The sequence below is a fragment of the Rhinoderma darwinii genome, chromosome 3 (assembly GCF_050947455.1).
Source record: "Rhinoderma darwinii isolate aRhiDar2 chromosome 3, aRhiDar2.hap1, whole genome shotgun sequence".
Classification (NCBI taxonomy): domain Eukaryota; kingdom Metazoa; phylum Chordata; class Amphibia; order Anura; family Rhinodermatidae; genus Rhinoderma; species Rhinoderma darwinii.
In genome coordinates this window covers 415,121,564-415,145,105 of record NC_134689.1, presented here as the reverse complement: position 1 = coordinate 415,145,105, position 23,542 = coordinate 415,121,564, and the positions used below count along the sequence as shown (strand labels likewise).

The 23,542-nt window shown below is 38.5% G+C and overlaps 28 non-coding genes across 28 annotated transcripts; 13 read left to right on the top strand and 15 right to left on the bottom strand.

The window, feature by feature from the left end:
• Positions 1 to 348: 348 nt before the first annotated feature.
• Positions 349 to 421, top strand: TRNAM-CAU (transfer RNA methionine (anticodon CAU)). The gene has a single exon. It is a non-coding gene; the product is annotated as a tRNA-Met (tRNA).
• Positions 422 to 890: 469 nt separating this feature from the next.
• Positions 891 to 962, bottom strand: TRNAE-UUC (transfer RNA glutamic acid (anticodon UUC)). Its single transcript has one exon. It is a non-coding gene; the product is annotated as a tRNA-Glu (tRNA).
• Positions 963 to 1,072: 110 nt separating this feature from the next.
• Positions 1,073 to 1,145, top strand: TRNAM-CAU (transfer RNA methionine (anticodon CAU)). The gene has a single exon. It is a non-coding gene; the product is annotated as a tRNA-Met (tRNA).
• A 651-nt stretch (positions 1,146 to 1,796) lies between these two features.
• Positions 1,797 to 1,869, top strand: TRNAM-CAU (transfer RNA methionine (anticodon CAU)). Its single transcript has one exon. It is a non-coding gene; the product is annotated as a tRNA-Met (tRNA).
• A 651-nt stretch (positions 1,870 to 2,520) lies between these two features.
• On the top strand, positions 2,521 to 2,593 carry TRNAM-CAU (transfer RNA methionine (anticodon CAU)). Its single transcript has one exon. It is a non-coding gene; the product is annotated as a tRNA-Met (tRNA).
• Positions 2,594 to 3,062: 469 nt separating this feature from the next.
• Positions 3,063 to 3,134, bottom strand: TRNAE-UUC (transfer RNA glutamic acid (anticodon UUC)). Its single transcript has one exon. It is a non-coding gene; the product is annotated as a tRNA-Glu (tRNA).
• Positions 3,135 to 3,244: 110 nt separating this feature from the next.
• Positions 3,245 to 3,317, top strand: TRNAM-CAU (transfer RNA methionine (anticodon CAU)). The gene has a single exon. It is a non-coding gene; the product is annotated as a tRNA-Met (tRNA).
• Positions 3,318 to 3,968: 651 nt separating this feature from the next.
• Positions 3,969 to 4,041, top strand: TRNAM-CAU (transfer RNA methionine (anticodon CAU)). Its single transcript has one exon. It is a non-coding gene; the product is annotated as a tRNA-Met (tRNA).
• Positions 4,042 to 6,288: 2,247 nt separating this feature from the next.
• Positions 6,289 to 6,361, top strand: TRNAM-CAU (transfer RNA methionine (anticodon CAU)). The gene has a single exon. It is a non-coding gene; the product is annotated as a tRNA-Met (tRNA).
• Positions 6,362 to 6,830: 469 nt separating this feature from the next.
• TRNAE-UUC (transfer RNA glutamic acid (anticodon UUC)) lies at positions 6,831 to 6,902 on the bottom strand. The gene has a single exon. It is a non-coding gene; the product is annotated as a tRNA-Glu (tRNA).
• A 111-nt stretch (positions 6,903 to 7,013) lies between these two features.
• Positions 7,014 to 7,086, top strand: TRNAM-CAU (transfer RNA methionine (anticodon CAU)). Its single transcript has one exon. It is a non-coding gene; the product is annotated as a tRNA-Met (tRNA).
• A 1,194-nt stretch (positions 7,087 to 8,280) lies between these two features.
• Positions 8,281 to 8,352, bottom strand: TRNAE-UUC (transfer RNA glutamic acid (anticodon UUC)). Its single transcript has one exon. It is a non-coding gene; the product is annotated as a tRNA-Glu (tRNA).
• A 110-nt stretch (positions 8,353 to 8,462) lies between these two features.
• Positions 8,463 to 8,535, top strand: TRNAM-CAU (transfer RNA methionine (anticodon CAU)). The gene has a single exon. It is a non-coding gene; the product is annotated as a tRNA-Met (tRNA).
• A 469-nt stretch (positions 8,536 to 9,004) lies between these two features.
• TRNAE-UUC (transfer RNA glutamic acid (anticodon UUC)) lies at positions 9,005 to 9,076 on the bottom strand. Its single transcript has one exon. It is a non-coding gene; the product is annotated as a tRNA-Glu (tRNA).
• A 111-nt stretch (positions 9,077 to 9,187) lies between these two features.
• Positions 9,188 to 9,260, top strand: TRNAM-CAU (transfer RNA methionine (anticodon CAU)). The gene has a single exon. It is a non-coding gene; the product is annotated as a tRNA-Met (tRNA).
• A 469-nt stretch (positions 9,261 to 9,729) lies between these two features.
• On the bottom strand, positions 9,730 to 9,801 carry TRNAE-UUC (transfer RNA glutamic acid (anticodon UUC)). The gene has a single exon. It is a non-coding gene; the product is annotated as a tRNA-Glu (tRNA).
• Positions 9,802 to 10,453: 652 nt separating this feature from the next.
• On the bottom strand, positions 10,454 to 10,525 carry TRNAE-UUC (transfer RNA glutamic acid (anticodon UUC)). Its single transcript has one exon. It is a non-coding gene; the product is annotated as a tRNA-Glu (tRNA).
• Positions 10,526 to 10,635: 110 nt separating this feature from the next.
• Positions 10,636 to 10,708, top strand: TRNAM-CAU (transfer RNA methionine (anticodon CAU)). The gene has a single exon. It is a non-coding gene; the product is annotated as a tRNA-Met (tRNA).
• Positions 10,709 to 11,902: 1,194 nt separating this feature from the next.
• TRNAE-UUC (transfer RNA glutamic acid (anticodon UUC)) lies at positions 11,903 to 11,974 on the bottom strand. Its single transcript has one exon. It is a non-coding gene; the product is annotated as a tRNA-Glu (tRNA).
• A 653-nt stretch (positions 11,975 to 12,627) lies between these two features.
• TRNAE-UUC (transfer RNA glutamic acid (anticodon UUC)) lies at positions 12,628 to 12,699 on the bottom strand. Its single transcript has one exon. It is a non-coding gene; the product is annotated as a tRNA-Glu (tRNA).
• Positions 12,700 to 13,351: 652 nt separating this feature from the next.
• On the bottom strand, positions 13,352 to 13,423 carry TRNAE-UUC (transfer RNA glutamic acid (anticodon UUC)). The gene has a single exon. It is a non-coding gene; the product is annotated as a tRNA-Glu (tRNA).
• Positions 13,424 to 13,533: 110 nt separating this feature from the next.
• Positions 13,534 to 13,606, top strand: TRNAM-CAU (transfer RNA methionine (anticodon CAU)). The gene has a single exon. It is a non-coding gene; the product is annotated as a tRNA-Met (tRNA).
• Positions 13,607 to 14,800: 1,194 nt separating this feature from the next.
• Positions 14,801 to 14,872, bottom strand: TRNAE-UUC (transfer RNA glutamic acid (anticodon UUC)). Its single transcript has one exon. It is a non-coding gene; the product is annotated as a tRNA-Glu (tRNA).
• A 653-nt stretch (positions 14,873 to 15,525) lies between these two features.
• TRNAE-UUC (transfer RNA glutamic acid (anticodon UUC)) lies at positions 15,526 to 15,597 on the bottom strand. Its single transcript has one exon. It is a non-coding gene; the product is annotated as a tRNA-Glu (tRNA).
• Positions 15,598 to 15,708: 111 nt separating this feature from the next.
• On the top strand, positions 15,709 to 15,781 carry TRNAM-CAU (transfer RNA methionine (anticodon CAU)). Its single transcript has one exon. It is a non-coding gene; the product is annotated as a tRNA-Met (tRNA).
• Positions 15,782 to 16,250: 469 nt separating this feature from the next.
• Positions 16,251 to 16,322, bottom strand: TRNAE-UUC (transfer RNA glutamic acid (anticodon UUC)). Its single transcript has one exon. It is a non-coding gene; the product is annotated as a tRNA-Glu (tRNA).
• A 2,103-nt stretch (positions 16,323 to 18,425) lies between these two features.
• On the bottom strand, positions 18,426 to 18,497 carry TRNAE-UUC (transfer RNA glutamic acid (anticodon UUC)). The gene has a single exon. It is a non-coding gene; the product is annotated as a tRNA-Glu (tRNA).
• A 4,149-nt stretch (positions 18,498 to 22,646) lies between these two features.
• On the bottom strand, positions 22,647 to 22,718 carry TRNAE-UUC (transfer RNA glutamic acid (anticodon UUC)). The gene has a single exon. It is a non-coding gene; the product is annotated as a tRNA-Glu (tRNA).
• Between the last annotated feature and the right edge of the window lie 824 nt (positions 22,719 to 23,542).

Sequence of the window (23,542 nt, the reverse complement as noted above, 5' to 3'; positions counted from 1 at the left end):
GTGAGAAGGGAACAATAGGAATTATTTGAGTTTTCAAGCTCAAATAGGATCTGGTGAAAAGAGGAGGAATGGGTAAACAAAGATAAGTTAGAATTTATGGCCACAAAGAGCACTTTTATCCTATAACGCTCAACCTTTGAAAGTGCAAGACTAGTAAAAGGTTTTTTCCCATACCGGGAGTCGAACCCGGGCCACCTGGGTGAAAACCAGGAATTCTAATCGCTAGACCATATGGGAGCAGTTATTAAGTATAATGAGTCATGGACTAAGAAAAAGTGGGAATTAAGAAAATGTATATATATTTTTTCATTTTGCCGCTTTGAGCTTGTCTACAAACATCTGGTGGTTGCCTCGTTAGCGCAGTAGGAAGCGTGTCAGTCTCATAATCTGAAGGTCGTGAGTTCGATCCTCACACGAGGCACTGTTCAGTGAGTTTTTGTCTTCCTCCATTCATGCAGGAAATCGGGTTTTTCTGCCGAAACGTTTTTAATATATGAGGAAAGTGTTGTTGATTTCCTTGTCATTTTTGAGTGAGTAGAAGAGATGGGAGTGATTTGAGCTTTAAATCCAAAATAGGATCTTGCCTAAAAAGAAACAATATTAAAGCAAAGTCCCAATCAGATTGGGTGAAATAGTCTGATGGTTTCTTATTTATTGGCGAAACTAGTTCATTAAAAAAAGGAAAATTAGCCAAACTGACAGGATAAAGGGGTTGTTGACTTGGAGTGAGAAGGGAACAATAGGAATTATTTGAGTTTTCAAGCTCAAATAGGATCTGGTGAAAAGAGGAGGAATGGGTAAACAAAGATAAGTTAGAATTTATGGCCACAAAGAGCACTTTTATCCTATAACGCTCAACCTTTGAAAGTGCAAGACTAGTAAAAGGTTTTTTCCCATACCGGGAGTCGAACCCGGGCCACCTGGGTGAAAACCAGGAATCCTAACCGCTAGACCATATGGGAGCAGTTATTAAGTATAATGAGTCATGGACTAAGAAATGTGGGAATAAAGAAAATGTATATATATTTTTTCATTTTGCCGCTTTGAGCTTGTCTACAAACATCTGGTGGTTGCCTCGTTAGCGCAGTAGGAAGCGTGTCAGTCTCATAATCTGAAGGTCGTGAGTTCGATCCTCACACGAGGCACTGTTCAGTGAGTTTTTGTCTTCCTCCATTCATGCAGGAAATCGGGTTTTTCTGCCGAAACGTTTTTAATATATGAGGAAAGTGTTGTTGATTTCCTTGTCATTTTTGAGTGAGTAGAAGAGATGGGAATGATTTGAGCTTTAAATCCAAAATAGGATCTTGCCTAAAAAGAAACAATATTAAAGCAAAGTCCCAATCAGATTGGGTGAAATAGTCTGATGGTTTCTTATTTATTGGCGGAACTAGTTCATTAAAAAAAGGAAAATTAGCCAAACTGACAGGATAAAGGGGTTGTTGACTTGGAGTGAGAAGGGAAAAATAGGAATTATTTGAGTTTTCAAGCTCAAATAGGATCTGGTGAAAATAGGAGGAATGGGTAAACAAAGATAAGTTAGAATTTATGGCCACAAAGAGCACTTTTATCCTATAACGCTCAACCTTTGAAAGTGCAAGACTAGTAAAAGGTTTTTTCCCATACCGGGAGTCGAACCCGGGCCACCTGGGTGAAAACCAGGAATTCTAATCGCTAGACCATATGGGAGCAGTTATTAAGTATAATGAGTCATGGACTAAGAAATGTGGGAATAAAGAAAATGTATATATATTTTTTCATTTTGCCGCTTTGAGCTTGTCTACAAACATCTGGTGGTTGCCTCGTTAGCGCAGTAGGAAGCGTGTCAGTCTCATAATCTGAAGGTCGTGAGTTCGATCCTCACACGAGGCACTGTTCAGTGAGTTTTTGTCTTCCTCCATTCATGCAGGAAATCGGGTTTTTCTGCCGAAACGTTTTTAATATATGAGGAAAGTGTTGTTGATTTCCTTGTCATTTTTGAGTGAGTAGAAGAGATGGGAATGATTTGAGCTTTAAATCCAAAATAGGATCTTGCCTAAAAAGAAACAATATTAAAGCAAAGTCCCAATCAGATTGGGTGAAATAGTCTGATGGTTTCTTATTTATTGGCGGAACTAGTTCATTAAAAAAAGGAAAATTAGCCAAACTGACAGGATAAAGGGGTTGTTGACTTGGAGTGAGAAGGGAAAAATAGGAATTATTTGAGTTTTCAAGCTCAAATAGGATCTGGTGAAAAGAGGAGGAATGGGTAAACAAAGATAAGTTAGAATTTATGGCCACAAAGAGCACTTTTATCCTATAACGCTCAACCTTTGAAAGTGCAAGACTAGTAAAAGGTTTTTTCCCATACCGGGAGTCGAACCCGGGCCACCTGGGTGAAAACCAGGAATTCTAATCGCTAGACCATATGGGAGCAGTTATTAAGTATAATGAGTCATGGACTAAGAAATGTGGGAATAAAGAAAATGTATATATATTTTTTCATTTTGCCGCTTTGAGCTTGTCTACAAACATCTGGTGGTTGCCTCGTTAGCGCAGTAGGAAGCGTGTCAGTCTCATAATCTGAAGGTCGTGAGTTCGATCCTCACACGAGGCACTGTTCAGTGAGTTTTTGTCTTCCTCCATTCATGCAGGAAATCGGGTTTTTCTGCCGAAACGTTTTTAATATATGAGGAAAGTGTTGTTGATTTCCTTGTCATTTTTGAGTGAGTAGAAGAGATGGGAATGATTTGAGCTTTAAATCCAAAATAGGATCTTGCCTAAAAAGAAACAATATTAAAGCAAAGTCCCAATCAGATTGGGTGAAATAGTCTGATGGTTTCTTATTTATTGGCGGAACTAGTTCATTAAAAAAAGGAAAATTAGCCAAACTGACAGGATAAAGGGGTTGTTGACTTGGAGTGAGAAGGGAAAAATAGGAATTATTTGAGTTTTCAAGCTCAAATAGGATCTGGTGAAAAGAGGAGGAATGGGTAAACAAAGATAAGTTAGAATTTATGGCCACAAAGAGCACTTTTATCCTATAACGCTCAACCTTTGAAAGTGCAAGACTAGTAAAAGGTTTTTTCCCATACCGGGAGTCGAACCCGGGCCACCTGGGTGAAAACCAGGAATCCTAACCGCTAGACCACATGGGAGCAGTTATTAAGTATAATGAGTCATGGACTAAGAAATGTGGGAATAAAGAAAATGTATATATATTTTTTCATTTTGCCGCTTTGAGCTTGTCTACAAACATCTGGTGGTTGCCTCGTTAGCGCAGTAGGAAGCGTGTCAGTCTCATAATCTGAAGGTCGTGAGTTCGATCCTCACACGAGGCACTGTTCAGTGAGTTTTTGTCTTCCTCCATTCATGCAGGAAATCGGGTTTTTCTGCCGAAACGTTTTTAATATATGAGGAAAGTGTTGTTGATTTCCTTGTCATTTTTGAGTGAGTAGAAGAGATGGGAATGATTTGAGCTTTAAATCCAAAATAGGATCTTGCCTAAAAAGAAACAATATTAAAGCAAAGTCCCAATCAGATTGGGTGAAATAGTCTGATGGTTTCTTATTTATTGGCGGAACTAGTTCATTAAAAAAAGGAAAATTAGCCAAACTGACAGGATAAAGGGGTTGTTGACTTGGAGTGAGAAGGGAAAAATAGGAATTATTTGAGTTTTCAAGCTCAAATAGGATCTGGTGAAAAGAGGAGGAATGGGTAAACAAAGATAAGTTAGAATTTATGGCCACAAAGAGCACTTTTATCCTATAACGCTCAACCTTTGAAAGTGCAAGACTAGTAAAAGGTTTTTTCCCATACCGGGAGTCGAACCCGGGCCACCTGGGTGAAAACCAGGAATTCTAATCGCTAGACCATATGGGAGCAGTTATTAAGTATAATGAGTCATGGACTAAGAAATGTGGGAATAAAGAAAATGTATATATATTTTTTCATTTTGCCGCTTTGAGCTTGTCTACAAACATCTGGTGGTTGCCTCGTTAGCGCAGTAGGAAGCGTGTCAGTCTCATAATCTGAAGGTCGTGAGTTCGATCCTCACACGAGGCACTGTTCAGTGAGTTTTTGTCTTCCTCCATTCATGCAGGAAATCGGGTTTTTCTGCCGAAACGTTTTTAATATATGAGGAAAGTGTTGTTGATTTCCTTGTCATTTTTGAGTGAGTAGAAGAGATGGGAATGATTTGAGCTTTAAATCCAAAATAGGATCTTGCCTAAAAAGAAACAATATTAAAGCAAAGTCCCAATCAGATTGGGTGAAATAGTCTGATGGTTTCTTATTTATTGGCGGAACTAGTTCATTAAAAAAAGGAAAATTAGCCAAACTGACAGGATAAAGGGGTTGTTGACTTGGAGTGAGAAGGGAAAAATAGGAATTATTTGAGTTTTCAAGCTCAAATAGGATCTGGTGAAAAGAGGAGGAATGGGTAAACAAAGATAAGTTAGAATTTATGGCCACAAAGAGCACTTTTATCCTATAACGCTCAACCTTTGAAAGTTAAAAGGTTTTGAAAGTTAAAAGGTTTTTTCCCATACCGGGAGTCGAACCCGGGCCACCTGGGTGAAAACCAGGAATCCTAACCGCTAGCCCATATGGGAGCAGTTATTAAGTATAATGAGTCATGGACTAAGAAATGTGGGAATAAAGAAAATGTATATATATTTTTTCATTTTGCCGCTTTGAGCTTGTCTACAAACATCTGGTGGTTGCCTCGTTAGCGCACTAGGAAGCGTGTCAGTCTCATAATCTGAAGGTCGTGAGTTCGATCCTCACACGAGGCACTGTTCAGTGAGTTTTTGTCTTCCTCCATTCATGCAGGAAATCGGGTTTTTCTGCCGAAACGTTTTTAATATATGAGGAAAGTGTTGTTGATTTCCTTGTCATTTTTGAGTGAGTAGAAGAGATGGGAATGATTTGAGCTTTAAATCCAAAATAGGATCTTGCCTAAAAAGAAACAATATTAAAGCAAAGTCCCAATCAGATTGGGTGAAATAGTCTGATGGTTTCTTATTTATTGGCGGAACTAGTTCATTAAAAAAAGGAAAATTAGCCAAACTGACAGGATAAAGGGGTTGTTGACTTGGAGTGAGAAGGGAAAAATAGGAATTATTTGAGTTTTCAAGCTCAAATAGGATCTGGTGAAAAGAGGAGGAATGGGTAAACAAAGATAAGTTAGAATTTATGGCCACAAAGAGCACTTTTATCCTATAACGCTCAACCTTTGAAAGTGCAAGACTAGTAAAAGGTTTTTTCCCATACCGGGAGTCGAACCCGGGCCACCTGGGTGAAAACCAGGAATTCTAATCGCTAGACCATATGGGAGCAGTTATTAAGTATAATGAGTCATGGACTAAGAAAAAGTGCGAATAAAGAAAAAGCGCAGTAGGAAGCGTGTCAGTCTCATAATCTGAAGGTCGTGAGTTCGATCCTCACACGAGGCACTGTTCAGTGAGTTTTTGTCTTCCTCCATTCATGCAGGAAATCGGGTTTTTCTGCCGAAACGTTTTTAATATATGAGGAAAGTGTTGTTGATTTCCTTGTCATTTTTGAGTGAGTAGAAGAGATGGGAATGATTTGAGCTTTAAATCCAAAATAGGATCTTGCCTAAAAAGAAACAATATTAAAGCAAAGTCCCAATCAGATTGGGTGAAATAGTCTGATGGTTTCTTATTTATTGGCGGAACTAGTTCATTAAAAAAAGGAAAATTAGCCAAACTGACAGGATAAAGGGGTTGTTGACTTGGAGTGAGAAGGGAACAATAGGAATTATTTGAGTTTTCAAGCTCAAATAGGATCTGGTGAAAAGAGGAGGAATGGGTAAACAAAGATAAGTTAGAATTTATGGCCACAAAGAGCACTTTTATCCTATAACGCTCAACCTTTGAAAGTGCAAGACTAGTAAAAGGTTTTTTCCCATACCTGACAGGATAAAGGGGTTGTTGACTTGGAGTGAGAAGGGAAAAATAGGAATTATTTGAGTTTTCAAGCTCAAATAGGATCTGGTGAAAAGAGGAGGAATGGGTAAACAAAGATAAGTTAGAATTTATGGCCACAAAGAGCACTTTTATCCTATAACGCTCAACCTTTGAAAGTGCAAGACTAGTAAAAGGTTTTTTCCCATACCGGGAGTCGAACCCGGGCCACCTGGGTGAAAACCAGGAATTCTAATCGCTAGACCATATGGGAGCAGTTATTAAGTATAATGAGTCATGGACTAAGAAAAAGTGCGAATAAAGAAAATGTATATATATTTTTTCATTTTGCCGCTTTGAGCTTGTCTACAAACATCTGGTGGTTGCCTCGTTAGCGCAGTAGGAAGCGTGTCAGTCTCATAATCTGAAGGTTGTGAGTTCGATCCTCACACGAGGCACTGTTCAGTGAGTTTTTGTCTTCCTCCAATCATGCAGGAAATCGGGTTTTTCTGCCGAAACGTTTTTAATATATGAGGAAAGTGTTGTTGATTTCCTTGTCATTTTTGAGTGAGTAGAAGAGATGGGAATGATTTGAGCTTTAAATCCAAAATAGGATCTTGCCTAAAAAGAAACAATATTAAAGCAAAGTCCCAATCAGATTGGGTGAAATAGTCTGATGGTTTCTTATTTATTGGCGGAACTAGTTCATTAAAAAAAGGAAAATTAGCCAAACTGACAGGATAAAGGGGTTGTTGACTTGGAGTGAGAAGGGAACAATAGGAATTATTTGAGTTTTCAAGCTCAAATAGGATCTGGTGAAAAGAGGAGGAATGGGTAAACAAAGATAAGTTAGAATTTATGGCCACAAAGAGCACTTTTATCCTATAACGCTCAACCTTTGAAAGTGCAAGACTAGTAAAAGGTTTTTTCCCATACTGGGAGTCGAACCCGGGCCACCTGGGTGAAAACCAGGAATCCTAACCGCTAGACCATATGGGAGCAGTTATTAAGTATAATGAGTCATGGACTAAGAAAAAGTGGGAATAAAGAAAATGTATATATATTTTTTCATTTTGCCGCTTTGAGTTTGTCTACAAACATCTGGTGGTTGCCTCGTTAGCGCAGTAGGAAGCGTGTCAGTCTCATAATCTGAAGGTCGTGAGTTCGATCCTCACACGAGGCACTGTTCAGTGAGTTTTTGTCTTCCTCCATTCATGCAGGAAATCGGGTTTTTCTGCCGAAACGTTTTTAATATATGAGGAAAGTGTTGTTGATTTCCTTGTCATTTTTGAGTGAGTAGAAGAGATGGGAATGATTTGAGCTTTAAATCCAAAATAGGATCTTGCCTAAAAAGAAACAATATTAAAGCAAAGTCCCAATCAGATTGGGTGAAATAGTCTGATGGTTTCTTATTTATTGGCGGAACTAGTTCATTAAAAAAAGGAAAATTAGCCAAACTGACAGGATAAAGGGGTTGTTGACTTGGAGTGAGAAGGGAAAAATAGGAATTATTTGAGTTTTCAAGCTCAAATAGGATCTGGTGAAAAGAGGAGGAATGGGTAAACAAAGATAAGTTAGAATTTATGGCCACAAAGAGCACTTTTATCCTATAACGCTCAACCTTTGAAAGTGCAAGACTAGTAAAAGGTTTTTTCCCATACCGGGAGTCGAACCCGGGCCACCTGGGTGAAAACCAGGAATTCTAATCGCTAGACCATATGGGAGCAGTTATTAAGTATAATGAGTCATGGACTAAGAAAAAGTGCGAATAAAGAAAATGTATATATATTTTTTCATTTTGCCGCTTTGAGCTTGTCTACAAACATCTGGTGGTTGCCTCGTTAGCGCAGTAGGAAGCGTGTCAGTCTCATAATCTGAAGGTTGTGAGTTTGATCCTCACACGAGGCACTGTTCAGTGAGTTTTTGTCTTCCTCCATTCATGCAGGAAATCGGGTTTTTCTGCCGAAACGTTTTTAATATATGAGGAAAGTGTTGTTGATTTCCTTGTCATTTTTGAGTGAGTAGAAGAGATGGGAATGATTTGAGCTTTAAATCCAAAATAGGATCTTGCCTAAAAAGAAACAATATTAAAGCAAAGTCCCAATCAGATTGGGTGAAATAGTCTGATGGTTTCTTATTTATTGGCGAAACTAGTTCATTAAAAAAAGGAAAATTAGCCAAACTGACAGGATAAAGGGGTTGTTGACTTGGAGTGAGAAGGGAACAATAGGAATTATTTGAGTTTTCAAGCTCAAATAGGATCTGGTGAAAAGAGGAGGAATGGGTAAACAAAGATAAGTTAGAATTTATGGCCACAAAGAGCACTTTTATCCTATAACGCTCAACCTTTGAAAGTGCAAGACTAGTAAAAGGTTTTTTCCCATACCGGGAGTCGAACCCGGGCCACCTGGGTGAAAACCAGGAATCCTAACCGCTAGACCATATGGGAGCAGTTATTAAGTATAATGAGTCATGGACTAAGAAATGTGGGAATAAAGAAAATGTATATATATTTTTTCATTTTGCCGCTTTGAGCTTGTCTACAAACATCTGGTGGTTGCCTCGTTAGCGCAGTAGGAAGCGTGTCAGTCTCATAATCTGAAGGTCGTGAGTTCGATCCTCACACGAGGCACTGTTCAGTGAGTTTTTGTCTTCCTCCATTCATGCAGGAAATCGGGTTTTTCTGCCGAAACGTTTTTAATATATGAGGAAAGTGTTGTTGATTTCCTTGTCATTTTTGAGTGAGTAGAAGAGATGGGAATGATTTGAGCTTTAAATCCAAAATAGGATCTTGCCTAAAAAGAAACAATATTAAAGCAAAGTCCCAATCAGATTGGGTGAAATAGTCTGATGGTTTCTTATTTATTGGCGAAACTAGTTCATTAAAAAAAGGAAAATTAGCCAAACTGACAGGATAAAGGGGTTGTTGACTTGGAGTGAGAAGGGAACAATAGGAATTATTTGAGTTTTCAAGCTCAAATAGGATCTGGTGAAAAGAGGAGGAATGGGTAAACAAAGATAAGTTAGAATTTATGGCCACAAAGAGCACTTTTATCCTATAACGCTCAACCTTTGAAAGTGCAAGACTAGTAAAAGGTTTTTTCCCATACCGGGAGTCGAACCCAGGCCACCTGGGTGAAAACCAGGAATCCTAACCGCTAGACCATATGGGAGCAGTTATTAAGTATAATGAGTCATGGACTAAGAAAAAGTGGGAATAAAGAAAATGTATATATATTTTTTCATTTTGCCGCTTTGAGCTTGTCTACAAACATCTGGTGGTTGCCTCGTTAGCGCAATAGGAAGCGTGTCAGTCTCATAATCTGAAGGTCGTGAGTTCGATCCTCACACGAGGCACTGTTCAGTGAGTTTTTGTCTTCCTCCATTCATGCAGGAAATCGGGTTTTTCTGCCGAAACGTTTTTAATATATGAGGAAAGTGTTGTTGATTTCCTTGTCATTTTTGAGTGAGTAGAAGAGATGGGAATGATTTGAGCTTTAAATCCAAAATAGGATCTTGCCTAAAAAGAAACAATATTAAAGCAAAGTCCCAATCAGATTGGGTGAAATAGTCTGATGGTTTCTTATTTATTGGCGAAACTAGTTCATTAAAAAAAGGAAAATTAGCCAAACTGACAGGATAAAGGGGTTGTTGACTTGGAGTGAGAAGGGAACAATAGGAATTATTTGAGTTTTCAAGCTCAAATAGGATCTGGTGAAAAGAGGAGGAATGGGTAAACAAAGATAAGTTAGAATTTATGGCCACAAAGAGCACTTTTATCCTATAACGCTCAACCTTTGAAAGTGCAAGACTAGTAAAAGGTTTTTTCCCATACCGGGAGTCGAACCCGGGCCACCTGGGTGAAAACCAGGAATCCTAACCGCTAGACCATATGGGAGCAGTTATTAAGTATAATGAGTCATGGACTAAGAAATGTGGGAATAAAGAAAATGTATATATATTTTTTCATTTTGCCGCTTTGAGCTTGTCTACAAACATCTGGTGGTTGCCTCGTTAGCGCAGTAGGAAGCGTGTCAGTCTCATCATCTGAAGGTCGTGAGTTCGATCCTCACACGAGGCACTGTTCAGTGAGTTTTTGTCTTCCTCCATTCATGCAGGAAATCGGGTTTTTCTGCCGAAACGTTTTTAATATATGAGGAAAGTGTTGTTGATTTCCTTGTCATTTTTGAGTGAGTAGAAGAGATGGGAATGATTTGAGCTTTAAATCCAAAATAGGATCTTGCCTAAAAAGAAACAATATTAAAGCAAAGTCCCAATCAGATTGGGTGAAATAGTCTGATGGTTTCTTATTTATTGGCGAAACTAGTTCATTAAAAAAAGGAAAATTAGCCAAACTGACAGGATAAAGGGGTTGTTGACTTGGAGTGAGAAGGGAACAATAGGAATTATTTGAGTTTTCAAGCTCAAATAGGATCTGGTGAAAAGAGGAGGAATGGGTAAACAAAGATAAGTTAGAATTTATGGCCACAAAGAGCACTTTTATCCTATAACGCTCAACCTTTGAAAGTGCAAGACTAGTAAAAGGTTTTTTCCCATACCGGGAGTCGAACCCGGGCCACCTGGGTGAAAACCAGGAATCCTAACCGCTAGACCATATGGGAGCAGTTATTAAGTATAATGAGTCATGGACTAAGAAATGTGGGAATAAAGAAAATGTATATATATTTTTTCATTTTGCCGCTTTGAGCTTGTCTACAAACATCTGGTGGTTGCCTCGTTAGCGCAGTAGGAAGCGTGTCAGTCTCATAATCTGAAGGTCGTGAGTTCGATCCTCACACGAGGCACTGTTCAGTGAGTTTTTGTCTTCCTCCATTCATGCAGGAAATCGGGTTTTTCTGCCGAAACGTTTTTAATATATGAGGAAAGTGTTGTTGATTTCCTTGTCATTTTTGAGTGAGTAGAAGAGATGGGAATGATTTGAGCTTTAAATCCAAAATAGGATCTTGCCTAAAAAGAAACAATATTAAAGCAAAGTCCCAATCAGATTGGGTGAAATAGTCTGATGGTTTCTTATTTATTGGCGAAACTAGTTCATTAAAAAAAGGAAAATTAGCCAAACTGACAGGATAAAGGGGTTGTTGACTTGGAGTGAGAAGGGAACAATAGGAATTATTTGAGTTTTCAAGCTCAAATAGGATCTGGTGAAAAGAGGAGGAATGGGTAAACAAAGATAAGTTAGAATTTATGGCCACAAAGAGCACTTTTATCCTATAACGCTCAACCTTTGAAAGTGCAAGACTAGTAAAAGGTTTTTTCCCATACCGGGAGTCGAACCCGGGCCACCTGGGTGAAAACCAGGAATTCTAATCGCTAGACCATATGGGAGCAGTTATTAAGTATAATGAGTCATGGACTAAGAAAAAGTGCGAATAAAGAAAATGTATATATATTTTTTCATTTTGCCGCTTTGAGCTTGTCTACAAACATCTGGTGGTTGCCTCGTTAGCGCAGTAGGAAGCGTGTCAGTCTCATAATCTGAAGGTTGTGAGTTTGATCCTCACACGAGGCACTGTTCAGTGAGTTTTTGTCTTCCTCCATTCATGCAGGAAATCGGGTTTTTCTGCCGAAACGTTTTTAATATATGAGGAAAGTGTTGTTGATTTCCTTGTCATTTTTGAGTGAGTAGAAGAGATGGGAATGATTTGAGCTTTAAATCCAAAATAGGATCTTGCCTAAAAAGAAACAATATTAAAGCAAAGTCCCAATCAGATTGGGTGAAATAGTCTGATGGTTTCTTATTTATTGGCGAAACTAGTTCATTAAAAAAAGGAAAATTAGCCAAACTGACAGGATAAAGGGGTTGTTGACTTGGAGTGAGAAGGGAACAATAGGAATTATTTGAGTTTTCAAGCTCAAATAGGATCTGGTGAAAAGAGGAGGAATGGGTAAACAAAGATAAGTTAGAATTTATGGCCACAAAGAGCACTTTTATCCTATAACGCTCAACCTTTGAAAGTGCAAGACTAGTAAAAGGTTTTTTCCCATACCGGGAGTCGAACCCGGGCCACCTGGGTGAAAACCAGGAATCCTAACCGCTAGACCATATGGGAGCAGTTATTAAGTATAATGAGTCATGGACTAAGAAAAAGTGGGAATAAAGAAAATGTATATATATTTTTTCATTTTGCCGCTTTGAGCTTGTCTACAAACATCTGGTGGTTGCCTCGTTAGCGCAGTAGGAAGCATGTCAGTCTCATAATCTGAAGGTCGTGAGTTCGATCCTCACACGAGGCACTGTTCAGTGAGTTTTTGTCTTCCTCCATTCATGCAGGAAATCGGGTTTTTCTGCAGAAACGTTTTTAATATATGAGGAAAGTGTTGTTGATTTCCTTGTCATTTTTGAGTGAGTAGAAGAGATGGGAATGATTTGAGCTTTAAATCCAAAATAGGATCTTGCCTAAAAAGAAACAATATTAAAGCAAAGTCCCAATCAGATTGGGTGAAATAGTCTGATGGTTTCTTATTTATTGGCGAAACTAGTTCATTAAAAAAAGGAAAATTAGCCAAACTGACAGGATAAAGGGGTTGTTGACTTGGAGTGAGAAGGGAACAATAGGAATTATTTGAGTTTTCAAGCTCAAATAGGATCTGGTGAAAAGAGGAGGAATGGGTAAACAAAGATAAGTTAGAATTTATGGCCACAAAGAGCACTTTTATCCTATAACGCTCAACCTTTGAAAGTGCAAGACTAGTAAAAGGTTTTTTCCCATACCGGGAGTCGAACCCGGGCCACCTGGGTGAAAACCAGGAATCCTAACCGCTAGACCATATGGGAGCAGTTATTAAGTATAATGAGTCATGGACTAAGAAATGTGGGAATAAAGAAAATGTATATATATTTTTTCATTTTGCCGCTTTGAGCTTGTCTACAAACATCTGGTGGTTGCCTCGTTAGCGCAGTAGGAAGCGTGTCAGTCTCATCATCTGAAGGTCGTGAGTTCGATCCTCACACGAGGCACTGTTCAGTGAGTTTTTGTCTTCCTCCATTCATGCAGGAAATCGGGTTTTTCTGCCGAAACGTTTTTAATATATGAGGAAAGTGTTGTTGATTTCCTTGTCATTTTTGAGTGAGTAGAAGAGATGGGAATGATTTGAGCTTTAAATCCAAAATAGGATCTTGCCTAAAAAGAAACAATATTAAAGCAAAGTCCCAATCAGATTGGGTGAAATAGTCTGATGGTTTCTTATTTATTGGCGAAACTAGTTCATTAAAAAAAGGAAAATTAGCCAAACTGACAGGATAAAGGGGTTGTTGACTTGGAGTGAGAAGGGAACAATAGGAATTATTTGAGTTTTCAAGCTCAAATAGGATCTGGTGAAAAGAGGAGGAATGGGTAAACAAAGATAAGTTAGAATTTATGGCCACAAAGAGCACTTTTATCCTATAACGCTCAACCTTTGAAAGTGCAAGACTAGTAAAAGGTTTTTTCCCATACCGGGAGTCGAACCCGGGCCACCTGGGTGAAAACCAGGAATCCTAACCGCTAGACCATATGGGAGCAGTTATTAAGTATAATGAGTCATGGACTAAGAAATGTGGGAATAAAGAAAATGTATATATATTTTTTCATTTTGCCGCTTTGAGCTTGTCTACAAACATCTGGTGGTTGCCTCGTTAGCGCAGTAGGAAGCGTGTCAGTCTCATAATCTGAAGGTCGTGAGTTCGATCCTCACACGAGGCACTGTTCAGTGAGTTTTTGTCTTCCTCCATTCATGCAGGAAATCGGGTTTTTCTGCCGAAACGTTTTTAATATATGAGGAAAGTGTTGTTGATTTCCTTGTCATTTTTGAGTGAGTAGAAGAGATGGGAATGATTTGAGCTTTAAATCCAAAATAGGATCTTGCCTAAAAAGAAACAATATTAAAGCAAAGTCCCAATCAGATTGGGTGAAATAGTCTGATGGTTTCTTATTTATTGGCGAAACTAGTTCATTAAAAAAAGGAAAATTAGCCAAACTGACAGGATAAAGGGGTTGTTGACTTGGAGTGAGAAGGGAACAATAGGAATTATTTGAGTTTTCAAGCTCAAATAGGATCTGGTGAAAAGAGGAGGAATGGGTAAACAAAGATAAGTTAGAATTTATGGCCACAAAGAGCACTTTTATCCTATAACGCTCAACCTTTGAAAGTGCAAGACTAGTAAAAGGTTTTTTCCCATACCGGGAGTCGAACCCGGGCCACCTGGGTGAAAACCAGGAATTCTAATCGCTAGACCATATGGGAGCAGTTATTAAGTATAATGAGTCATGGACTAAGAAAAAGTGCGAATAAAGAAAATGTATATATATTTTTTCATTTTGCCGCTTTGAGCTTGTCTACAAACATCTGGTGGTTGCCTCGTTAGCGCAGTAGGAAGCGTGTCAGTCTCATAATCTGAAGGTTGTGAGTTTGATCCTCACACGAGGCACTGTTCAGTGAGTTTTTGTCTTCCTCCATTCATGCAGGAAATCGGGTTTTTCTGCCGAAACGTTTTTAATATATGAGGAAAGTGTTGTTGATTTCCTTGTCATTTTTGAGTGAGTAGAAGAGATGGGAATGATTTGAGCTTTAAATCCAAAATAGGATCTTGCCTAAAAAGAAACAATATTAAAGCAAAGTCCCAATCAGATTGGGTGAAATAGTCTGATGGTTTCTTATTTATTGGCGAAACTAGTTCATTAAAAAAAGGAAAATTAGCCAAACTGACAGGATAAAGGGGTTGTTGACTTGGAGTGAGAAGGGAACAATAGGAATTATTTGAGTTTTCAAGCTCAAATAGGATCTGGTGAAAAGAGGAGGAATGGGTAAACAAAGATAAGTTAGAATTTATGGCCACAAAGAGCACTTTTATCCTATAACGCTCAACCTTTGAAAGTGCAAGACTAGTAAAAGGTTTTTTCCCATACCGGGAGTCGAACCCGGGCCACCTGGGTGAAAACCAGGAATCCTAACCGCTAGACCATATGGGAGCAGTTATTAAGTATAATGAGTCATGGACTAAGAAAAAGTGGGAATAAAGAAAATGTATATATATTTTTTCATTTTGCCGCTTTGAGCTTGTCTACAAACATCTGGTGGTTGCCTCGTTAGCGCAGTAGGAAGCATGTCAGTCTCATAATCTGAAGGTCGTGAGTTCGATCCTCACACGAGGCACTGTTCAGTGAGTTTTTGTCTTCCTCCATTCATGCAGGAAATCGGGTTTTTCTGCAGAAACGTTTTTAATATATGAGGAAAGTGTTGTTGATTTCCTTGTCATTTTTGAGTGAGTAGAAGAGATGGGAATGATTTGAGCTTTAAATCCAAAATAGGATCTTGCCTAAAAAGAAACAATATTAAAGCAAAGTCCCAATCAGATTGGGTGAAATAGTCTGATGGTTTCTTATTTATTGGCGAAACTAGTTCATTAAAAAAAGGAAAATTAGCCAAACTGACAGGATAAAGGGGTTGTTGACTTGGAGTGAGAAGGGAACAATAGGAATTATTTGAGTTTTCAAGCTCAAATAGGATCTGGTGAAAAGAGGAGGAATGGGTAAACAAAGATAAGTTAGAATTTATGGCCACAAAGAGCACTTTTATCCTATAACGCTCAACCTTTGAAAGTGCAAGACTAGTAAAAGGTTTTTTCCCATACCGGGAGTCGAACCCGGGCCACCTGGGTGAAAACCAGGAATCCTAACCGCTAGACCATATGGGAGCAGTTATTAAGTATAATGAGTCATGGACTAAGAAAAAGTGGGAATAAAGAAAATGTATATATATTTTTTCATTTTGCCGCTTTGAGCTTGTCTACAAACATCTGGTGGTTGCCTCGTTAGCGCAATAGGAAGCGTGTCAGTCTCATAATCTGAAGGTCGTGAGTTCGATCCTCACACGAGGCACTGTTCAGTGAGTTTTTGTCTTCCTCCATTCATGCAGGAAATCGGGTTTTTCTGCCGAAACGTTTTTAATATATGAGGAAAGTGTTGTTGATTTCCTTGTCATTTTTGAGTGAGTAGAAGAGATGGGAATGATTTGAGCTTTAAATCCAAAATAGGATCTTGCCTAAAAAGAAACAATATTAAAGCAAAGTCCCAATCAGATTGGGTGAAATAGTCTGATGGTTTCTTATTTATTGGCGAAACTAGTTCATTAAAAAAAGGAAAATTAGCCAAACTGACAGGATAAAGGGGTTGTTGACTTGGAGTGAGAAGGGAACAATAGGAATTATTTGAGTTTTCAAGCTCAAATAGGATCTGGTGAAAAGAGGAGGAATGGGTAAACAAAGATAAGTTAGAATTTATGGCCACAAAGAGCACTTTTATCCTATAACGCTCAACCTTTGAAAGTGCAAGACTAGTAAAAGGTTTTTTCCCATACCGGGAGTCGAACCCGGGCCACCTGGGTGAAAACCAGGAATCCTAACCGCTAGACCATATGGGAGCAGTTGTTAAGTATAATGAGTCATGGACTAAGAAAAAGTGGGAATAAAGAAAATGTATATATATTTTTTCATTTTGCCGCTTTGAGCTTGTCTACAAACATCTGGTGGTTGCCTCGTTAGCGCAATAGGAAGCGTGTCAGTCTCATAATCTGAAGGTTGTGAGTTCGATCCTCACACGAGGCACTGTTCAGTGAGTTTTTGTCTTCCTCCATTCATGCAGGAAATCGGGTTTTTCTGCCGAAACGTTTTTAATATATGAGGAAAGTGTTGTTGATTTCCTTGTCATTTTTGAGTGAGTAGAAGAGATGGGAATGATTTGAGCTTTAAATCCAAAATAGGATCTTGCCTAAAAAGAAACAATATTAAAGCAAAGTCCCAATCAGATTGGGTGAAATAGTCTGATGGTTTCTTATTTATTGGCGAAACTAGTTCATTAAAAAAAGGAAAATTAGCCAAACTGACAGGATAAAGGGGTTGTTGACTTGGAGTGAGAAGGGAACAATAGGAATTATTTGAGTTTTCAAGCTCAAATAGGATCTGGTGAAAAGAGGAGGAATGGGTAAACAAAGATAAGTTAGAATTTATGGCCACAAAGAGCACTTTTATCCTATAACGCTCAACCTTTGAAAGTGCAAGACTAGTAAAAGGTTCTTTCACATACCGGGAGTCGAACCCGGGCAACCTGGGTGAAAACCAGGAATCCTAACCGCTAGACCATATGGGAGCAGTTATTAAGTATAATGAGTCATGGACTAAGAAAAAGTGGGAATAAAGAAAATGTATATATATTTTTTCATTTTGCCGCTTTGAGCTTGTCTACAAACATCTGGTGGTTGCCTAGTTAGCGCAGTAGGAAGCGTGTCAGTCTCATAATCTGAAGGTCGTGAGTTCGATCCTCACACGAGGCACTGTTCAGTGAGTTTTTGTCTTCCTCCATTCATGCAGGAAATCGGGTTTTTCTGCCGAAACGTTTTTAATATATGAGGAAAGTGTTGTTGATTTCCTTGTCATTTTTGAGTGAGTAGAAGAGATGGGAATGATTTGAGCTTTAAATCCAAAATAGGATCTTGCCTAAAAAGAAACAATATTAAAGCAAAGTCCCAATCAGATTGGGTGAAATAGTCTGATGGTTTCTTATTTATTGGCGAAACTAGTTCATTAAAAAAAGGAAAATTAGCCAAACTGACAGGATAAAGGGGTTGTTGACTTGGAGTGAGAAGGGAACAATAGGAATTATTTGAGTTTTCAAGCTCAAATAGGATCTGGTGAAAAGAGGAGGAATGGGTAAACAAAGATAAGTTAGAATTTATGGCCACAAAGAGCACTTTTATCCTATAACGCTCAACCTTTGAAAGTGCAAGACTAGTAAAAGGTTCTTTCACATACCGGGAGTCGAACCCGGGCAACATGGGTGAAAACCAGGAATCCTAACCGCTAGACCATATGGGAGCAGTTATTTAGTGTAATGAGTCATGGACTAAGAAAAAGTGGGAATAAAGAAAATTTATATATATTTTTTCATTTTGCCGCTTTGAGATTGTTTACAAACATCTGGTGGTTGCCTCGTTAGTGCAGTAGGAAGCGTGTCAGTCTAATAATCTGAAGGTTGTGAGTTCGATCCTCAGACGAGGCACCGTTCAGTGAGTTTTTGTCTTCCTCCATTCATGCAGGAAATCGGGTTTTTCTGCCGAAACGTTTTTAATATATGAGGAAAGTGTTGTTGATTTCCTTGTCATTTTTGAGTGAGTAGAAGAGATGGGAATGATTTGAGCTTTAAATCCAAAATAGGATCTTGCCTAAAAAGAAACAATATTAAAGCAAAGTCCCAATCAGATTGGGTGAAATAGTCTGATGGTTTCTTATTTATTGGCGAAACTAGTTCATTAAAAAAAGGAAAATTAGCCAAACTGACAGGATAAAGGGGTTGTTGACTTGGAGTGAGAAGGGAACAATAGGAATTATTTGAGTTTTCAAGCTCAAATAGGATCTGGTGAAAAGAGGAGGAATGGGTAAACAAAGATAAGTTAGAATTTATGGCCACAAAGAGCACTTTTATCCTATAACGCTCAACCTTTGAAAGTGCAAGACTAGTAAAAGGTTTTTTCCCATACCGGGAGTCGAACCCGGGCCACCTGGGTGAAAACCAGGAATCCTAACCGCTAGAGCATATGGGAGCAGTTATTAAGTCTCATAATCTGAAGGTCGTGAGTTCGATCCTCACACGAGGCACTGTTCAGTGAGTTTTTGTCTTCCTCCATTCATGCAGGAAATCGGGTTTTTCTGCCGAAACGTTTTTAATATATGAGGAAAGTGTTGTTGATTTCCTTGTCATTTTTGAGTGAGTAGAAGAGATGGGAATGATTTGAGCTTTAAATCCAAAATAGGATCTTGCCTAAAAAGAAACAATATTAAAGCAAAGTCCCAATCAGATTGGGTGAAATAGTCTGATGGTTTCTTATTTATTGGCGAAACTAGTTCATTAAAAAAAGGAAAATTAGCCAAACTGACAGGATAAAGGGGTTGTTGACTTGGAGTGAGAAGGGAACAATAGGAATTATTTGAGTTTTCAAGCTCAAATAGGATCTGGTGAAAAGAGGAGGAATGGGTAAACAAAGATAAGTTAGAATTTATGGCCACATAGAGCACTTTTATCCTATAACGCTCAACCTTTGAAAGTGCAAGACTAGTAAAAGGTTCTTTCACATACCGGGAGTCGAACCCGGGCCACCTGGGTGAAAACCAGGAATCTTAACCGCTAGACCATATGGGAGCAGTTATTAAGTATAACGAGTCATGGACTAAGAAAAAGTGGGAATAAAGAAAATGTATATATATTTTTTCATTTTGCCGCTTTGAGCTTGTCTACAAACATCTGGTGGTTGCCTAGTTAGCGCAGTAGGAAGTGTGTCAGTCTCATAATCTGAAGGTCGTGAGTTCGATCCTCACACGAGGCACTGTTCAGTGAGTTTTTGTCTTCCTCCATTCATGCAGGAAATCGGGTTTTTCTGCCGAAACGTTTTTAATATATGAGGAAAGTGTTGTTGATTTCCTTGTCATTTTTGAGTGAGTAGAAGAGATGGGAATGATTTGAGCTTTAAATCCAAAATAGGATCTTGCCTAAAAAGAAACAATATTAAAGCAAAGTCCCAATCAGATTGGGTGAAATAGTCTGATGGTTTCTTATTTATTGGCGAAACTAGTTCATTAAAAAAAGGAAAATTAGCCAAACTGACAGGATAAAGGGGTTGTTGACTTGGAGTGAGAAGGGAACAATAGGAATTATTTGAGTTTTCAAGCTCAAATAGGATCTGGTGAAAAGAGGAGGAATGGGTAAACAAAGATAAGTTAGAATTTATGGCCACAAAGAGCACTTTTATCCTATAACGCTCAACCTTTGAAAGTGCAAGACTAGTAAAAGGTTCTTTCACATACCGGGAGTCGAACCCGGGCAACACGGGTGAAAACCAGGAATCCTAACCGCTAGACCATATGGGAGCAGTTATTTAGTGTAATGAGTCATGGACTAAGAAAAAGTGGGAATAAAGAAAATTTATATATATTTTTTCATTTTGCCGCTTTGAGATTGTTTACAAACATCTGGTGGTTGCCTCGTTAGTGCAGTAGGAAGCGTGTCAGTCTAATAATCTGAAGGTTGTGAGTTCGATCCTCAGACGAGGCACCGTTCAGTGAGTTTTTGTCTTCCTCCATTCATGCAGGAAATCGGGTTTTTCTGCCGAAACGTTTTTAATATATGAGGAAAGTGTTGTTGATTTCCTTGTCATTTTTGAGTGAGTAGAAGAGATGGGAATGATTTGAGCTTTAAATCCAAAATAGGATCTTGCCTAAAAAGAAACAATATTAAAGCAAAGTCCCAATCAGATTGGGTGAAATAGTCTGATGGTTTCTTATTTATTGGCGAAACTAGTTCAATAAAAAAAGGAAAATTAGCCAAACTGACAGGATAAAGGGGTTGTTGACTTGGAGTGAGAAGGGAACAATAGGAATTATTTGAGTTTTCAAGCTCAAATAGGATCTGGTGAAAAGAGGAGGAATGGGTAAACAAAGATAAGTTAGAATTTATGGCCACAAAGAGCACTTTTATCCTATAACGCTCAACCTTTGAAAGTGCAAGACTAGTAAATGGTTTTTTCCCATACCGGGAGTCGAACCCAGGCCACCTGGGTGAAAACCAGGAATCCTAACCGCTAGACAATATGGGAGCAGTTATTAAGAATAATGAGTCATGGACTAAGAAAAAGTGGGAATAAAGAAAATGTATATATATTTTTTCATTTTGCCGCTTTGAGCTTGTCTACAAACATCTGGTGGTTGCCTAGTTAGCGCAGTAGGAAGCGTGTCAGTCTCATAATCTGAAGGTTGTGAGTTCGATCCTCACACGAGGCACTGTTCAGTGAGTTTTTGTCTTCCTCCATTCATGCAGGAAATCGGGTTTTTCTGCCGAAACGTTTTTAATATATGAGGAAAGTGTTGTTGATTTCCTTGTCATTTTTGAGTGAGTAGAAGAGATGGGAATGATTTGAGCTTTAAATCCAAAATAGGATCTTGCCTAAAAAGAAACAATATTAAAGCAAAGTCCCAATCAGATTGGGTGAAATAGTCTGATGGTTTCTTATTTATTGGCGAAACTAGTTCATTAAAAAAAGGAAAATTAGCCAAACTGACAGGATAAAGGGGTTGTTGACTTGGAGTGAGAAGGGAACAATAGGAATTATTTGAGTTTTCAAGCTCAAATAGGATCTGGTGAAAAGAGGAGGAATGGGTAAACAAAGATAAGTTAGAATTTATGGCCACAAAGAGCACTTTTATCCTATAACGCTCAACCTTTGAAAGTGCAAGACTAGTAAAAGGTTCTTTCACATACCGGGAGTCGAACCCGGGCCACCTGGGTGAAAACCAGGAATCTTAACCGCTAGACCATATGGGAGCAGTTATTAAGTATAACGAGTCATGGACTAAGAAAAAGTGGGAATAAAGAAAATGTATATATATTTTTTCATTTTGCCGCTTTGAGCTTGTCTACAAACATCTGGTGGTTGCCTAGTTAGCGCAGTAGGAAGCGTGTCAGTCTCATAATCTGAAGGTCGTGAGTTCGATCCTCACACGAGGCACTGTTCAGTGAGTTTTTGTCTTCCTCCATTCATGCAGGAAATCGGGTTTTTCTGCCGAAACGTTTTTAATATATGAGGAAAGTGTTGTTGATTTCCTTGTCATTTTTGAGTGAGTAGAAGAGATGGGAATGATTTGAGCTTTAAATCCAAAATAGGATCTTGCCTAAAAAGAAACAATATTAAAGCAAAGTCCCAATCAGATTGGGTGAAATAGTCTGATGGTTTCTTATTTATTGGCGAAACTAGTTCATTAAAAAAAGGAAAATTAGCCAAACTGACAGGATAAAGGGGTTGTTGACTTGGAGTGAGAAGGGAACAATAGGAATTATTTGAGTTTTCAAGCTCAAATAGGATCTGGTGAAAAGAGGAGGAATGGGTAAACAAAGATAAGTTAGAATTTATGGCCACAAAGAGCACTTTTATCCTATAACGCTCAACCTTTGAAAGTGCAAGACTAGTAAAAGGTTCTTTCACATACCGGTAGTCGAACCCGGGCAACATGGGTGAAAACCAGGAATCCTAACCGCTAGACCATATGGGAGCAGTTATTTAGTGTAATGAGTCATGGACTAAGAAAAAGTGGGAATAAAGAAAATTTATATATATTTTTTCATTTTGCCGCTTTGAGATTGTTTACAAACATCTGGTGGTTGCCTCGTTAGTGCAGTAGGAAGCGTGTCAGTCTAATAATCTGAAGGTTGTGAGTTCGATCCTCAGACGAGGCACCGTTCAGTGAGTTTTTGTCTTCCTCCATTCATGCAGGAAATCGGGTTTTTCTGCCGAAACGTTTTTAATATATGAGGAAAGTGTTGTTGATTTCCTTGTCATTTTTGAGTGAGTAGAAGAGATGGGAATGATTTGAGCTTTAAATCCAAAATAGGATCTTGCCTAAAAAGAAACAATATTAAAGCAAAGTCCCAATCAGATTGGGTGAAATAGTCTGATGGTTTCTTATTTATTGGCGGAACTAGTTCATTAAAAAAAGGAAAATTAGCCAAACTGACAGGATAAAGGGGTTGTTGACTTGGAGTGAGAAGGGAACAATAGGAATTATTTGAGTTTTCAAGCTCAAATAGGATCTGGTGAAAAGAGGAGGAATGGGTAAACAAAGATAAATTAGAATTTATGGCCACAAAGAGCACTTTTATCCTATAACGCTCAACCTTTGAAAGTGCAAGACTAGTAAAAGGTTTTTTCCCATACCAGGAATCGAACCCGGGCCACCTGGGTGAAAACCAGGAATCCTAACCGCTAGACCATATGGGAGCAGTTATTAAGTAAAATGAGTCATGGACTATGAAAAAGTGGGAATAAAGAAAATATATATATATTTTTTTCATTTTGCCGCTTTGAGCTTGTTTACAAACATCTGGTGGTTGCCTCGTTAGCGCAGTAGGAAGCGTGTCAGTCTAATAATCTGAAGGTCGTGAGTTCGATCCACACACGAGGCACTGTTCAGTGAGTTTTTGTCTTCCTCCATTCATGCAGGAAATCGGGTTTTTCTTCCGAAACGTTTTTAATATATGAGGAAAGTGTTGTTGATTTCCTTGTCATTTTTGAGTGAGTAGAAGAGATGGGAATGATTTGAGCTTTAAATCCAAAATAGGATCTTGCCTAAAAAGAAACAATATTAAAGCAAAGTCCCAATCAGATTGGGTGAAATAGTCTGATGGTTTCTTATTTATTGGCGAAACTAGTTCAATAAAAAAAGGAAAATTAGCCAAACTGACAGGATAAAGGGGTTGTTGACTTGGAGTGAGAAGGGAACAATAGGAATTATTTGAGTTTTCAAGCTCAAATAGGATCTGGTGAAAAGAGGAGGAATGGGTAAACAAAGATAAGTTAGAATTTATGGCCACAAAGAGCACTTTTATCCTATAACGCTCAACCTTTGAAAGTGCAAGACTAGTAAAAGGTTCTTTCACATACCGGGAGTCGAACCCGGGCAACATGGGTGAAGACCAGGAATCCTAACCGCTAGACCATATGGGAGCAGTTATTTAGTGTAATGAGTCATGGACTAAGAAAAAGTGGGAATAAAGAAAATGTATATATATTTTTTCATTTTGCCGCTTTGAGCTTGTCTACAA